The sequence below is a fragment of the Panicum virgatum genome, chromosome 7K (assembly GCF_016808335.1).
Source record: "Panicum virgatum strain AP13 chromosome 7K, P.virgatum_v5, whole genome shotgun sequence".
In the NCBI taxonomy this organism is placed as follows: Eukaryota; Viridiplantae; Streptophyta; class Magnoliopsida; order Poales; family Poaceae; genus Panicum; species Panicum virgatum.
The window spans coordinates 8,115,389-8,120,688 of record NC_053142.1 but is presented as its reverse complement, the minus strand read 5'-3'; the positions used below and the strand labels follow the sequence as shown (position 1 = coordinate 8,120,688).

Genomic DNA, 5,300 nt, shown 5'->3' with positions numbered 1-5,300 from the left:
TGATATTTATACTAATAACATCCCTCCTAGCAGGGCTGGAGGCCTTACTAACAGGCCCATTTTGAAAATATATGAGTTTGAACATTTCACGGGGTGGTCAGATCGGACCAGTCCGAACCACCTTGCTCAGATCGGACCAGTCCGATTGTCCCAGAACAGCCTTCACGAAAATAGGCATAACTCTCTCCATACAGCTTCAATCGATGTGCCGTTTGTTGCATATGAAAGTAGACTTGATAAGCTTTCCATCCAAGTATAATAAATGGGGTAGAACCAAATAGAATGATACAGAATTCACCATGAAGTTGGAAGTCAGATCAGACCAGTCTGAACTATCTGGTTCTGGAATAGTCTTCATCAAAATAGGCATAACTCTCTGCAAACAGCTTCAATGGATGTGCAGTTTGTTGCATATGAAAGTGTTGCCGCCGGAATTTGACCATGACTAGTAGGCCAAAATGTCAGAAGAAGCCCACGGTGAAGGAGCCTACTTAGTCAGGCTTATATCATAAGTTTGGCCAAATATGATGATAACTGTGCACTCAAGGCTCAAGCCAAGATGGAGTTACAGGCCTAATCCATGTTGAAGCCCAGTTTATTCGCGAGGCTGGTTCGGACTGCAGGAAGAGGCCGGACGAAAATAGACGCCCAGGCCACATACGGACTCCGTTTGGGGCGTTCTATATATGGATGGAAAGCTAAGGAGATAAGCTTTCCAATGCCACAGGAATTACGTCAAAATACCTTCGGAGTCGATGGAAATTGCTGAAACAATAGGATGACCAGAATCTGCCGCAATTATACAGCATGTTTCGGCTGATATTTGGAAGCTTCATGAAGATCTGGACCGGTGGAGGAAAGAGTCCAGATCACATTATTTAGTCTTAGAAATCCTTATCAATTTGTAATCCATTATTAGGAAGTGTTTGAAGTTGCCTTGCACGGCAAGAAGTCTCCGAACTATAAATATGTACCTATATGCTATTGAATAAAGATGACGGCATTCGTTTACACACGGCGGGTGTCTCCACCACAACAAACCTCGGCGCACCGCCACCCCTAATTCTAGGGCAGCATTGTTCTTGCCTTTACCTTGGTATTACTAGTGCTGAAGCGTTTTTGATGGCGAGTAATGCTAGTTATCTTGATGTTTGTAGCATGACGTTTAGTAGATTCATCATGCGTGTATTTGCTTACCATCTACTAATATCATGTTATCTCTGCACGGTCACATTTCAATCTTATGCTAATTCCTGTTACGTAGGATTAGTCATGCACGAGTAACACCTTGCTTCATTTCATCTAGTAGATCCATCTGTTATGGTTTGTTCTTATTTCATAAGGATTGGCTCAATATCTGCTAGGTTAGGCCTTGTAAATGGATTGGATGTTCCGGTGATGTAATAGATGCTTTGTTTTAGCTTCGATAGGGATTGTTCCGGGAATCGGCTCTTGCTAATTCTTAGGCCTCTGTCTTGGTTATGATTTACTTATCTGTTATACTCGCTAGGCCTAGTTATGTGTAGGATGTTCCAATCTAGCGGTGAGGCTTTTACCGTCGTGGTTTGGATTAGCTAGATTCAATTGAAGCAAGTTTTACAGCTATTTGCTTTATCTATCAATATTCGGATACATAGATCTGATCCGACACCGGGACTCGATTGGCTCTTTACAACCGATGCAATAGTCATCCTGGGGAGCCGATCACAGCTCGGTTTTTCGTTTACATATGTCTGTGCATGCAGGTAAATCACTGAAACACATTTCGCGCCTTCCTGATCAGGTATAGGTCAGGTGGCACGCCCCGCGACCCTCGAAACAAAGGCGTGTGCCAGATTGCGGGCCGTTGACCGAGGGAGCAGTGCCTGCCAGCGCCCCGGCGACCTCCCGGCTCTTCGTGTTGCCTGTCGCTACTCGCCGGTGGGTTTTGACTGACAACACATTTTGGCACGCCCAGTGGGACCAGATTAAATTGAATATTTGTTTTCCGCCGTTGTGTTCAAGCCCACACGTCTGATAAAGAAGTCTTGATGGAGTCTGGAGTCAATCGGCCGGAAAGCGGACAGCAGGCCGATAGAGTTCTGTGTTGACCAGTCAGGCTATGCAAGTCAATGAGCAATCTCCAATTGATATTACTCGGGAAAACATGACTGAAGCAGTGTGTGGATACTCATCGGTTAAGAGTGAGGAGATCAAAATATTGAGCTGGTAGTGCCTGCTATAGTGGAGATTGAGGCAAGGCAATGGTGACTAATATCCATGCTCGTTGCTTCTGGGTAATCAATTATAGGCTCGGGGGGCATCGGCACTCAAGTTCAGAAATAATAAGCTATCATCGGCATGTTAGCCGATGGAGATGATATGGTGGCCGGTGCAACATCGGGCATATGCTTCAAGTTCACTTACGGGTTTCAAATTCAAGATTTAGGTTGGCCAGGTTAATCAAGTACATTAGTGAGCTTGCCGCATTATTTTAATATATGTGCACCAAGCAGGTTGCACGTACTAATGTTCAATCATCGGCAAAAGAAGTCAGTAGCTAATAGTACTAGCTGATGGAGCATTTCACACCTGGGAAATATATATATGTGCCGATGGCGCAACCCTGCCACATTATTTTAGTCCAGCAAGTTGCTCAACTATCGGCGAAGGGGTAGCAACTATTGGTACTAGTGCATCGGCCGATTCTATTGTTCAAAGGAACATAAGTCGATCCAGTTGATTCCATGGATAATAATTGGCTAAGAATATTTGGTTAATAGGAAAGGTATGAGCCGATGGTACTAGTATTGGTAATACATGTGCATCCAGCAGACTGCATACTGGTGTTCAATAGCCGATGGATCAATAAGGTATTAGCTGATGGTTTCACACCTAGGCTGTCAAACTGATGAATCTGATGGCACCGACTGCTACCAAATAAAGTCTCCAGCATCGGCTGCTAGTTATGTATCGAGTATCGACTGCTTGCATCGGTGTTCAAAAAGACCGGTGCCTATCGCAATTATTGGTTTCTCAGTGGGACAACAGTCAGCTTGATTAGAAGACCAATGGTAGCCGATGGTGGGACGTGAAAGAAATTGCAATATTGACACTGAAAGCCGATTAAATGTGTTTATCGGCTACATGGTATTCAGATGAATTTGATGCCAAGTTAATTATGAAAGGGGCTGACATGTAATGATGGCAGAGAAGATTCATTGCATGAAAATTTATTTATCAGATCACCAAGATCAGTATTCGGCATGACATATGCATACGTGTGTTGTGATGTGTCCTCTGATGATGTGGCCGTGAAGATCTCTGGTGTCAAGTAATCAGCTGGCAAGCCACATTAATTATCTATCGGCTCTCCAAGCTAATTGAAGGATCCGTCGGCTCTGCAAGAATCAATTAGATATCTCGGTCCTCTATGAGCCGATAGGATCACTAAAGCTACAGTAGAAGATAGCAATGCAACAAATCCATTCCATGCCAATAACTTGTGCAACTAACAGACGGCCGATCGACAGACGTCAAGGACTCAAATTAATATGTGCTGTTGGCTATGCAATGACTGAGTATTGGACGGCGCATTCAAGAATGATAGACCTGGTGTTCTGTAGTGCATCAATTACCAAGGAATTGCATGCAGATTCATTTGTTTGATCAGATTGGCAAACATGTGCTTCGGTTGTTGGTGTACCAACTACTATAGAAAATATGACAAGCCAGATGTTTGAGTTTCTGCTGCCGATGACAAGAATAGCCGATGAAGTGGTTGGACTAGTTCATCGGTTTCCCTGTTTTCAGCTGTAGAGGTTTGATTGGCAACAAGAGGCATATGATGTTATTCACTGACCCCATGATTTGCGGCGAGGGGGTATTAGCTGATGCAATCTCTGTAGAGGATTTACTGTGGTCCAGATATTTGGGAACAATATGCCAATAATTATTATAAGATGATCGATACATCTATCGGCTCCATAGTGGTACCAATCAACATGGCCAAAGCCGACGCAGGCAATCGGCTTAGTAGAAGCTGCATCATTAGCAAACATCACTGCCTCAGTTTTATCGGATGACTGCAAGGATGAAATTGAGAACCACCCCAAGGCATATGATTGGGCAGGAGGTAGTTCAAATCTTAGTTGCCGTTGCCGAGCAAATACGTTGGCTCTCCCGCAAGACAAGAAAATTCAGTTCCGAGATGCTATATGGGTATTACTTTTATCAGTCCGTGCCGTGTTGGTCGCAATCAAGGGAACGATGGATGGACATGTTATATTGGGCCGAAGGAATTCCATCCACGAATGAGATGAGTGTATGGCCAAATAAACTCTACAGCCATTGGCTCTTATACAACCGGTATGTACTTATCGGCTCTTAGCTATTCCTAGATTATTAATGAAGATTCTATGGGCCATCGATCAGCCGACAAAGCTCCTCCATATTGGTCACTTGTTTCTCCCATTGTTTCACTACACGGGTCGGAGCAACTGACGAGGATCTGTGGTAACATTTGTGGGCCATGCCAGAAGGCGTGAACTCCGAATCCTCAGAGAATTGGGCGAATTGTAAGACGCCGCGTCATCCCACCCTAGAAGAAACCCACATGGAATCCTCGTTTGTCAATCTCAGCACCACCCATGGCCAAGACTCTCAGGCAGTACTCGGCCCCGTCCAGCAGCCACATCCCTACTGCATTAAACAATGACCAAGGCAATGATGGCTTTGAGCTCAAATCAGGACTGGTGAACATGGTTCAAGCGAGTCCATTCTGTGGCAAGGCATCAGAAGATGCCAACGCTCACCTTCAAAATTTCCTGGAAGTGAGCAGTACTATCAACCCCAGAGGTACCACGATGGATAACGTCTGTCTTCGGATGTTCCCGTTCTCCTTGGTAGGCACAGCGAAGACGTGGTTCTACACCAACAAAGAAGACTTCACCACATGGGAAGCTTGCTCAAATGCATTCCTGACGAAATATTTTCCGGTGGGCAAAACCAACGCCCTCTGAGGTAAAATCTCTAGATTTCAACAGCTCCCGGATGAAGCCACTCTGGAAGCTTGAGAGAGATTCCAGGAATACATCGCAGCATGCCCCCACTATGGCATGGAGGAATGGCTGATCATTCGGAGTTTCTTCAATGGCCTGAACACACCAGCCCAGAACCACATGATGCAGCATCAGGTGTTTCCTTCCTTTCGCTCAGCGTCAACGCAGCAAAAGCACTGGTAGAGAAGATTGCTTCCAACCAGAGTTGGAAAGGTGAAAGGCAGCAACATCCCTGCAAGGGAATCCATCGTATTGATAGTA

General features: G+C 44.9%; 1 non-coding gene across 1 annotated transcript; it reads right to left on the bottom strand.

Moving 5' to 3' along the window:
- Positions 1 to 4,991: 4,991 nt before the first annotated feature.
- LOC120643293 lies at positions 4,992 to 5,098 on the bottom strand. The gene has a single exon (XR_005662972.1). It is a non-coding gene; the product is annotated as a small nucleolar RNA R71 (small nucleolar RNA).
- Between the last annotated feature and the right edge of the window lie 202 nt (positions 5,099 to 5,300).